At 32.5% G+C, this 12,500-nt stretch overlaps 1 long non-coding RNA gene across 1 annotated transcript in view; it reads right to left on the bottom strand.

The window, feature by feature from the left end:
• The window catches only part of LOC116160207, a 31,174-nt gene that overhangs the window by 11,669 nt on the left and 7,005 nt on the right, over nt 1-12,500 (bottom strand). The window lies entirely within an intron of this gene.

Genomic DNA, 12,500 nt, shown 5'->3' on the forward strand with positions numbered 1-12,500 from the left:
CGCAATTATGGCGGATACGCAAAGTCAGTTTAGATAGGCTGGTTTCCCTATTTCAAAGGTATTTTAATCCAAAACACAATCTAACGCTTTTAAAAAATCATATTAGGTATAGTATGATATTCCACAACATTAGAAAACATCCATGCTAAACATACACCGAGTTCAAGTAATAACTAGATTAGACGTGACTAATACAAACAAAGAAACATATATGTATATCGAGCACAACGTCCATGCAAAGTTAGTAGGTGTTTTGAAAACTAGTGCATGTATGTGTAAGTAGTTAACCATCGGCTTGAGAAAAAGTAAAGTACAAAAATAATCTTGTCATAGAAAAGTTTATGTGAGAGTTCGTCCACAAGTAACACTAGTAACAAAAGAATGAAAGCGCTTTGAGAAACACCATGACGTCTCCATGGTTTTGGTTATTTATATATTTTGCACTATAACAAGGTTCTACTCACAATTATTAAGCGAGATAAACAAAAAGCGAAAGGCGAGCGAAAAACGATTTAGTACCTACTGATTTATTTACCACGTATTGTTTATAGTTTCATAGTTCCTTGAGTCGTAGTTCAGTAAACATTCTTATGGATATCTATTGCCTTTGATAAATCACATTTCAATTTTTGTACATAAAAATTAATATTTGATGTATCGTTGCAAAGGTATCTTTAGAATGGAATGTAAGGTAAAGCGTGTAAGTACGCGAAAGTGGTGCGCGAAGACTAGATTAGCATTCGTCGCCTCGCGAAGCGAAACGCGCTAGATTTGCCATGGAATGTAACGGACTCCCATTTTTCCATTTCAAATTGAATTGTAATTAATTGCTTCTTACTGAAAAATTTGTCTAATGTATAGGTTTTTAGAGTGTAGCGGAAATAGCGTTAATTATACAGTGTAGTTTATTTCTAGCAAGTGTGGAATGCTTACGCCGAAGTGCACGGTCAAGAAACATGGGCATTCGTAGTCGTAAGCCTGCTGCTTGCGATTTAAACCACGAATTGAAATAAGTTAGAGAAATTAACAAATTAATGCATATTTTCTTAAGCGCAGGTCGTCCATTTCGGCCAAGTTAATAAGTAATTGTGAATACCTAAAAGTGTCCATTTAAAAGTGCGTAAATAAGAGTGACTGGAAGCAAGTTCGCGTTCATTAGCTGATATCAACAAAAAAATGTGATATTTCCGAAGCTTGCGTTTTTCTTATTAGCCAGCATATTTTGTTCAGCACCTAGCGCGTGTTTTTGAAAGTACTAAAATTATATTTTTATATTTGCAGTTACTCTAATAATCGGTAAATAAACTTAGCAGCGTATATCTTCGTATGTATTGAATTTAAATTTGATTATTTGAATTCGTTAGTTTAGGATTATTCGTTTCCATTAATTATTACTAAAGTAGATTGAATTATTGATTTAGTGGAATATTCTCTTTCATTGAGGAGTAGTTTTGTTATTCGTTCTAGAGAGGTTGTAAGGATTTGTTCTTTTATATCACTGTTGCCTAATAAATGTAATTCAGATTTAATAAGCTTTTTGGAAGTAGCTTCACTGTCCTAAATTCTACACAGAAAGTAAAAAGGTTCCTATATGAGAACTCTCCAAAACATAGTGGAGTATAATATTTTTTCCAAATTTGGGTGACGAATTTCTAATGATTAATGGGTTTATAGTGAAGGAAAAATCTATTGAACTAGCTGAAAAGTAAAAGTACTGAACGAGTACAGCGAGTTTATCAACGCTGGCGGCTTCAACACAGTGATAAGTTACTAATTTTATTAGGTACTTGTGCTTTTATGGGAATTATTGGTGAATTAAATTAGGTCGCGTATAGTTTCGAGCGTAGTAATGTACGTTAAAATTAATAATCTAAATTTGTTCATTTAGAATTTTAATTATCTAATAATAAATAGTAATTATAATTAACATTAAAATCGTTGTATTGTTTACTAGGATAGTTCAAATTATCTAGCTAGCAGGAATATTTTAGTTCAGTTTAGAAATTATGTTTTTGTCTTCTGTGAGTGACTGCAAGAATTTGTTTTAATTTTCGTATATTAATAAACGTATTCTGTTTGTTCGTCATTCATGATGGTTATTGCTTCTTTACAAAGGGAGTAAAAAGGATTTATTTCTAAGAGACACAAGTTGCAGAATTTCCACCGGAGAAACCACGCGTGGACCCACAACCCAAACACAAAACTCTCTCTGTGTATACAATTTTTCTATTGGAAAACTATTATCCTTTCGCTACAGTTAGTTTAGTAACAATAGACCATACACAACCTGGTTGATAAGTGAGTAAAAGTTGAGTTTTTCAAGTAACACCGGTATACCAACTCGATAAACCAAGAATTCTGTACAAATGTTAAAATCATCTTTATCAACAGCACTGCCATTTTTTAAATCTTGCTTATATTCGCATTCTTCACTTTACAAAACGAATGTTCGTAGACCTAATAATTGACTTAAGTATAATCTTTGTCGATGTTCGGTCGTATATCACTATTCAAAGAGCTACGCGATTTTAAACATCTTTCTATAGGCAATGAGACTGTCAACCAAGATGCGCTTAATTTGAAGTAAATTGAAACAGAAACATCTACTATATGTACCGGTGTTAGTTGATCAAGACAGAAAATAAAAAAAAACGTTTAGGAGAATTTTCAAAAAGAGTTATAATAATAATAATAATAATAATAATAAACTTTTTAATGCCGTTAAATTACAAAATGTAACATTGGCGCGTCAAAACATATAAAACAGTTAATGTATATGGACAGTATACGCAGTAACACAAACAAACAATAACACAATCAAGCATTTAAATACTCGTCCACCGAGTAGTATGGGTGGTTGAGAAAAAAATCCCGAGAAGCTGTTTTAAAGTGAATATGCGTGCTATGCTTTCGAATATCGCGAGGCAGATGGTTGAACAGCTTGATGCACATGTATTTTGGAGATTAAAGAGTTAACGTATAAATATGAGTGCGTTTAGTGAAAAGAGAGCATTCGTTAGAACGCGATAGGTACTGAATCTGAGCAAGTTGTCGGCGCAGAACACGTCATGCATTTTAAGTTAAAACATCCATTACACCTCACATCGACCTACCACCAGATCGCAGCCGAAAATCTCAACGATATTTTTTCAAGAAACATTAGCTTATCGAGAAGATCAACAACAACCACACCTTTTTTGGAATCTGTAAGCGGTCCGTGTAAAATTCACCTCAGACCAATTGCAAGAGAGTGGAGCCAATCATACCAATCCCAATTTATGCCGAAGAAACGATTAAAACGCACCTAGTACTGTAAGTCCCTGAACTATAAACAATTATGGTTCGTACGCGTTGTAGTTTGCCGCTTATCATAGGTTGCAGCGATTTGTAAACTATTGAGAAGAAATGTGTTGTTCGAGTTCGTGTATTTTTGTAAAGACAATTTAACCACCTATATGTAATTGAATATTGTTTTAAAATGCAACAAAATCACCTTGGACATTCGCCGATAAATATTTTACATAAAGTTTCTGTATAACTTGGTTAATAACTATGTAGATTGTAGTGCATTATTATCAATGTTACGTTTTATAAACCACAACGTTGTTCCCGTAGGCATTTAACATTTTATTGTAAAACAGCACATTCCAACTTGCTCTCAAAATCCCCAATTTTTCAAACGTGTCCATACCTTTAATAATGTTGTGTAAAGAACATTATGTAGACGTTATTTCGGTTTAAACGCCAAAAGCAATGACGGGACATCCCGTATATGAAAATATTTCAATATTTTCTTAAGTAAATTTTGGGTATAACTTACGAAATAAGTACAGAGTGGGTTCGTTTTATTTGAATTTGTGTCTCAGTGTTGTTTTTCCTATTAGAAATGTTGTAAATGCTTCATTCTTTGCAAATGTTACCGTTTTTGTAATTTATTCAATTAAGATAAGGTGTTAGAAGTAATCCACATCTGGTCCTTTACGATAAGGAGTTTTATCTGGCGAAAATTAATTAACGCACGTGTTTTATCGCTGTTAAAAGATAACGAAGACGAAGAATTGTGCGTTTCATATAGAAGAAGCGATCCGTTGTTGATTGGCGAGTTATTTGAAAATTCGTAAAGGAGTTTATTTGATGGTGAAAGTGGCGTTTCCATAAATACTGGACACAGCGAGTAAACGAGGCTACTGCTCCCGTTAGTTTTCGCGACGGTTGGCAGTCAACCCTATTTGTTCTGTTAAAGACGCAATTCGTCATTTTTTATAATAAATCTGTGCAGACGCAAGTTAACCAAAGTTGCGTAAGAATTTTAACGCGGAAAAGATTTGTCGAATGGAAACAGAAGGAGTGCAGTACAACAAGAAAAAAACTGTAAGTAATTTTAAGAATTCTTAATTTATTTGTCGACCGCCTGCGGGGTCATATGTCCCAACAAGCTTTCTAAGCTTTTCTTTTTGTCCAAGAGTTATTTCATGTGTTACTCAAAAGTGGTTTACTAAATTCTTTAGAACATTTGGACTTTTTTTATAGTAGATGGCGGATGTGTACGAAACAGGTTATAAAATTCTATGTTTTAAGCGAGTAGGGTATGATTTCTTTTACTTCTTGAGGAATGTATGAGCTTCGGATGCAGTTAAGCAGCTCTAAGTTACCTATATCTTTATTTATTTATGTATTTATTTATTTATTTATTTATTTATAAGAAACTGACACGAACTGACAGGTATTGGGGAATTCTCGAGAATGTCTGTGATCGTTCTAGAAATTTTCCGTTTGGTATATAAGTTTGTTATACATTTGTGAAGTGAGTGATAAATAATAGTTAATAAAATCAATCTATTTAAGAACATTGTTAATTAATTGTAAATATAAATAAACCACGTGCATAATTAAGTCTATGTTACAATATATTATGGGAACACTTTATGACTATTGGAGTGCTTACTTATAATCACACCAGAACATTAAAAGCGTCCGTGCTAAAGGTAAACAGAGTTCGGCTAAAGTAATACAATAGATCAGACGTGGGTAACACAAGCAAAATAGCAGATATCTAACTAAACATGACGTGCATACTAAGTTGGTAGGCGTTTTGAAAACTTGCAAGTATGTATATTTTATAACTTGCTTTTCAGTTCAATAATTTCATTTTATTTATACACTGTGTACAATATACGGATCTCGAAAATCATGGAAGATACGAAAATGGTCAAATTTGGCAAAAAATACGCAATTGAAGAGATATTATCATTCTGTAAAGAATAAGAGAAAATTCCGAAGTTATACCAGAAAAACCGAAATTTACCGATTTACTTCATGTATATGGCACAATATGATTTTTTATCATTTAACTCAGAAAAAAACTTTTTAATTTTTTAATATTTTGATGTAGTAGGCGTTGTATACCCCTTCGTCTATTTCAAAGTTTTAACTTCATCACTTGTAAATTATTTTTTTGAAATTTACAACATTTTTAAACTAGTTATATTAAGAAATGTTCCATGGGAAAAACCAGGCGTGGAGCCAACACATAAAAACTTGGCAATGACGATTTACTCCTATAGGCAATAGACGTTCCTATCACCTTTTAAAGGCGTAATTTAACTAATAACATAATTGCATATTCTAATAAGTAGCAAACAATCATATTATAATATCGATATACTTCTTCCATAGCATTAGAAAACATCCATGCTAATGCAGGTTAGAGTCACAATATAATAGACGTGACACAAATAAATGAAACACAACGTGCATATAAAGTTGGTAGGCGTTTAAAAAACTTGCAAGAACGTGTAAGTACTGCTTGAACAACTAAGAGAACACAATATTTGGATACAAACCACCAAAGACATACATTAGTGATTCTAAAAACACTCCTGCCACACAAAAGATTAATGGACGAGTTCGTGCACAACTAACATGAACGCACTTTTAGAAATATACTACTATCTCCATCAATTTGTTGTGCCAAATTTGAATCATGGCTATTAGGAGTTAAACAACAAGCGAAAATTTGAAGCGAGCGAAAAGCTATTCAGTTTTAACTTATATAGCACGAGGAATGTAGGCACCAAAACGAGTTTTTCATTATACGAGTGAATCATATGCACTCATGTATGTGTGCGCCTTGTTGTATGTAATATCTTCCGATCGTGAGAAGATAAAACCTAACGGTGGAATCGAAACGTATAGCTAAGGCACAAAATAAGGCTAAAGCTACGGCAAACCAGACCTATTGAGCACGACCCATTCTCAACACACTTAAGTTATGTACGTCACACATGTATTCTATGTCAAGTGAGTGTTACGAGGTACCAGTAATAACTAAGGAAGCCTGAGCTTTACACCAACGTCAGTATGTGGGAACTGAGCGTAAATGAGAGCTCAACAAGCAAACTGCATATTATCATAGCTGCCGATTGCTACGTTACAACATGAATATTAGATCATACATGTTTTTCAAACACCACTGCACTACTCATTTATTATTCAGTATAAAATGATATGAATAACTAGTAAGGTGAGAGGTGACTACCATCAATAAATGTATGAAACGTCAGTCCTAAAAATCTCAAATGCCCTGTTAGTTAATGGGCAAAAACTCGCAAACCAGAACAATACAAGCGACAAATAGGTGGATTAATTGGCGAATACCCTCAAACTTAACAAGAAAAATAGATACAAATTACTATTAGTTATAAGGTTTATCAATATGACTAACTGAAAAATATGTACAGTCTAGCCGCAATTAAAAAGAAATCCCCGAACATGTTGGGACCAATATTCAAATGTCTCCTATTGCTTGATCTAGTTTAATACGTTTTGCTTATTTGTCTTATGCTTTCATTTAAGTTTTAAATTAACTATTTAAGCTTTTATTCAATGTCAAGGATTTTGTCTAGTCTTGCTCTCTTTCCTTTAACAGTGTGCATCTGCAGAGTAATAATAATAACGTTTATAGACTTTATAGAGAAAATATAATTAAAGATAACAAATATAAACACAACAATCATTAAAAACAAACGGTTGTGCGTGAGGTAATGTAAGAAGATGTAAAAGATATATACGTTATAACATTAATTATTCTCATAAAAAGCTAATAAGTAATGGCAAGCAAAATTGGTAAAGGTAAAAAAACAGCAGCTAGCGAAATAACAACTAATAACAAACACAATGCAACAACAATATAAAAAATGGTGAAAGTACCAACATGCTAAAATTACTCAAATCTCCTTAAATACACACCCAATAAAAACAACGACAAAGTAATAAACATGATCTAAATTAGTAGAAATATTGTATGAACACACCAAAAATAATGACGGAACACCCTGTATATAATTTTAATTTATTAAGTAGATCTGGGGGACTATTTACAAAATAAACAGAAAGTTGGTTCGTTTCACTTGAATGTGTATTTCAGCGTTTCAATTTTTTTATTTTGGAATTGTTTGTATTTGCGTAGTTTTGTCTATGCTTGTAAATTTTAATTTAATTAATTTAGATACATCTGGCCAAATTTTGCGTACCTACTTTATAAAACTTTTTTATTTATTCGTTTGCGATAAGGAGTGTTTATCAGGTAAAAGTTAATTAAAATTCAAAGAAATGCCGATAACGAGGATGCAGGTGTTTCGAAGAATTGCACGTTTCATCTTGGGGACGTTTGGCGCGTTTCTTCATGAATGGCGATTTATTTGAAATTCTTGAAGAAGTTTATTTTATGGTGGAAGTGAGGTTTCGTTAAATACTGACGTCAACGTAAAAACGTAGCTGCTGGTTTCGCGACGGCTGTAGAGCTTATGCTAAATTCCCAGGCATTGTTATAATAAATGTGTGCAGAACCAAGTTAACCAAAGTGGCGTAAGAAGTTTAACGCGTGGTGTCCGACTTCAGACAAGGTTTCGTTGAGTTGAGAAAGCAAGCAGTTGTAGTCCATAGCGAGGCCTTTTGTTAAGGTTTTCTTCTTATTAAAAGCTAACAGTTTCTACCATTCGAACAGCTACAGAAAATGTATCAGCTTATCATCAACCCAGTTATTTTTGTCATCTAATTCCCTGTTATAAAGCAAAGTGCAGTTCAGAAGCTGTCAGCATTTGTGTATGAGTTAAGCGCGCTTAATATCGCAAACGTTCTACGATCAGATTATTTGGATTATTCAGAAAAAGCTGTAACTTTAAGATGAAGATTGCCTATTTTAATTGTCGCCCGCCTACGTGCGGGGTAATGTGTCCAAACAAACTTTGAACGCTTTTCTTCCTTTGAGAGATTTCTTTCATGTATTTCGGAATAAATGTTTGGTTTGTGATTGCCAATTGTGTGTTTATTCGAACCCATGGACTTGTGACGCTAATAATATGTTCTATGTTATTCGCTTTTGCTTTGTTTTCTGTACTTTTAACATAAATCATCCAAATTCCCGGCTGTTGGGATTTCAACGTTGCGACTTTGCCTTAAAATCTGTCATGTTACCTCAGGGTTGCTCTGTTAATATTGTTGTTATAATTTTGATCTCAATGCGCCCTTTATTTTATGTACTTATCCTTTCTGTGCGAAATGCCCTTAAGAGAGACTAGCTCTTAGCAATTTCATACAAGGCTGACATTCTAATTAATATGTTTGTTTGGTTCTTGGTGAACCAACTCTGTGTGGAGTGTAGCATATTTGGTCTGGCCATTAAATATCCAAACTATGTGAATTTATCATAATGTTTAATGTTTATTGTATATGTTATGTGTGTCAAATATTAATTCTTTAGGAATTCCAGTGGAGCCTATGAATTTACTCTACAAACAATTATTTTGTATTACCTAATTTGTTGGTTGGTTTTTTTCTTGGTCAGTTCTTACATTTTCAACCTTTGTTCCTGTAATAATAAATAAATAAAATAAATAATAAATTTCTAACAGTAGGGACGTTTATAACTAGCAAATATACAACTAAGGAACAAAAGTGAACTATCGATATCAATTTCTTGATCTACTGTTAAATGAAGTACAGCGATGGACCGTATAAAATGTAATACACATATTCTTGATAAATATCACTTATAATTGTCATCTTTAAAGTCCTTTTATTTCTCATGTATATTAGTAATATTATGATTATACTATTTTTATTTAATCAAATGGCTAAATGCATTATTGTACCTATTATAGTACGGTGTAGTTAGTAAGTCAATAAAATAAAAAAAAATTAATAATAAATATACAAATAAATGTATTTAAATGTTTTGGTTTACTATAATTAACGACTAGATTACTTTTTATATTAATACTCTGCTGTAATGTTTAACCACATTGTTAAGTATCTTAACGGGTTGACTTTTAATTATGTTACTCCACTGTACTACAATCGCCACACACATTTTTCTAATTTTACTTTTCCACACACCTTTGATATTTATGGTTTTATTTGATTTCATTTTCCATAGTACTCCGTCGTCTTCAAATTCACCACAATTTTACACAATATAATCTTCTCAGTTTCATTGTATTGAGGAACGAGTTCATGGCCATACCAACTAAACATTTATTATGGTTACACATTTATTATATATTAATGAATAATTAATTTAATAACTTTTTCTCTTTATCCTGAAATGTCGATAATCACACTTAGTTTTAGCAGATTACCCCTACGTATACTAGGGTTATGCAATATTGCTTTAAGAAATATGAAATTACATAAAGAACTTGCGACGAATATTCGCCAGGTCTAAATAAAAGGAACAAGTAACATTTGAAATGTATAACATAAAAAATTCATAAATAATTGGTAATTTGTAGGTAATTTTGTTGTAATTAAAATAATTTGTGATTCGGTAGGAGGGTTCTTTTTTCACAGGTAATACAATAGCATCGGAAAGTAGACACTTACGATCTATTTATAAATAATATATTTCTTTCCACGGTATTTGACGAACCTAAAATCAATTTTTGTTTCTTGCTCTATTTTACTTAATTTCGTTGTTTAATTTGTAAGGGGCTTTTCACTCTCTATATATTGTTGTTATATATTAGGTATATATCTGTAAGTTAAGGAAATTTGTACCTATAAGTAAAATATCACATTGTACTTTTAACGTATTTTTATAACGAGATTGCAAATTTTCAAGCGTCTTAATGAAGCTTTTATTTAATGATTTGGATTTGCTCTTCTAGAATTGCCTGTTTCAGTGTTTGCTAGCATAAAATTAATTATCTGGGCCTGTATGGGTATTTTTAGTCTCGTTAGACATTAGTTTATTAATTAATATATAATAAATCAGTAGAATATAAAAATAATAAAATACTTTATTTTTGGTGTAACTGTAATAGTTTGTTTGATTACATTGTTAACTTCCTTGTAAGGGGGGTAGAAAAGGTTTCTTTCGAAAGCACGCTAATATTAAGGTTGGGTAGTCTCACCAGATTACTCGAGTATAAAATTGCAGAAATTAATTTGAGTTAATTTATTTTCAAAGTACAATCTCTAATTATTAATGTAACTTTACGGATTATTTCCTTTCAATTTGTAAGAATGATTTAAATAAATAGAACCAGGAACCTAAAGCCTTTATCAACAATATTGTAACTCCCATTACAAATTGCAAAAAGAGCAGTAACCTCAATTCTCATATAAATTACTATTACTGTAAGTATGTCCGGCAGGAGGTACTAATTCAAACCTATTCGAACTATTTGAGAACTTTACGTACCCCCTTAAAATATCATGTAAAGTAGTAGATGCTCTTATCGCTTACACATTACTTTTGTACAACTTTAGTTAATATTCTGGCTTATATTCACTTTCACCATTCGTCAACAATGCTGTTCCATGTCCGAAGGTTTAATTTTTAATTAATCTCTTATATTTCATTCAGTTTAAATCCGTCATAGAAATACTACAAAGGCCTATCTTTTGATTTTTATTAAATATTTGAATTGAATACGTAACATAATATCGCTTTTGTTTATAATTCCCGAAACTTAGTGGTGTAAATGCCTCCGATGGAGGTGTGGTTCGAAGACAGATTTAATTAAATTTAACGTTGTCGAAATTATGCATTGTACTTAATTATAATTACAATTTAGCCCTTGTGAAATTACGCGTTCCGCTGCCAATTATATATAATTAGAATTAAGTTTGCCTAATACGCAAGCTGCTAGTAAATTATATTAACTGAAAGAATCCTTTTGATTGTTTCTCTTATAATTTTATCACTTGCACTATGCCTTGAAATGTTTCAAAGGTCGATTAATTTTTAACTTGTATTATTAATATTTCGAAGCCGTTCGGATATTATGACATCTTGTAAGTTTTATCACTCTTGTGAGACAAATTTGTAATCGTACAACATTTTAGGCCTGATGATGGCTTGTTAGCCGAAACATGTCGCATTACAATTAAAGATTATTCCAAGTGTATGGGGAAGGTTTTGTGTTCACTTTCTAATAAGTTTCAAAGAACGTTGTACTGATTTGGGTTGGTTGTAAAAGGTTATGTACAGTTGACAGTAAGGTCAATTAGGTGTCTGTAAGTCAGGCTGAACTACACCGATTGCAATAAAGACGTTATTTATTCCGCCAACTTTGAGTTCGGTTAGGTAAACCATGTCTATATTTAACCCCTACTACCAGCCCGCGTTCCCGTGGAGACTCGGTCTCGAGTACTGTTGTTTATCAGTCGCTCGTAGTAGACCGAAAACTTAAGGACGCAATCAACGAAAGGAGTTTACCGGAAAACATAAAATGCCATACAAAGCCAATAAAATCTGGCCCAAAAGAGCGGAAAGTCAGGTGAGGTTGCGATCTGTTCGCGCCGTCGGTTTTAGCGATAGAGGTGGTGCAAGTAGTATAGAAATGCTTAGTAGGCACTCATCTAAATAAGTCAGAAAAGTCAGAACCATTGTCGATGTTCGAAGAGACCTAACACGGTTTCAAGCACTGCCTTTGATTATGTGCGGTCTGTCGCTTTGGTTTGGTATTTTCTATTCGGGGACATCTGTACCTCGATTCTGTGGTAATTTGTAACACTACGAATCTGCCCTTCGATGCGACTCTGGTCGAGGTTAGTAGCAATTTGACCACAGTTTGTTCAGATTATTTTGTTCAGATGATGAGTTACGAAAATGTTAATTAAGAAATTAACCAACATGTATTTCATTTACCTTGTCCCTGTGCTACTTCAAATAAAAGAACTGACAAATGACAACCTCTAAAATGGTAACGTAAAATCCTACAAGCGTAACGTAAAATCTAGTGTAATTATCCCCGTCCCACTACTGTACGAAGTGTATTTATTACTATAACATTTCCTCTTACTCAATGGATTAATGCATCTGTATTCTGTAACTATACGCACTTACTTGAATAAATGTGTGTACACTAAAAATTCCGGCAAACAAAATAATAAGATGTAAGTAACAATAATCTATAATATCTATAAATAATTAAATAAGTAAATCTACAAATAAGTTTATATATTTATGTTGAACCTGACCGGTATGTTTGGTT

The sequence above is a fragment of the Photinus pyralis genome, unplaced genomic scaffold (genome assembly GCF_008802855.1).
Source record: "Photinus pyralis isolate 1611_PpyrPB1 unplaced genomic scaffold, Ppyr1.3 Ppyr1.4_LG1, whole genome shotgun sequence".
Taxonomy (NCBI): domain Eukaryota; kingdom Metazoa; phylum Arthropoda; class Insecta; order Coleoptera; family Lampyridae; genus Photinus; species Photinus pyralis.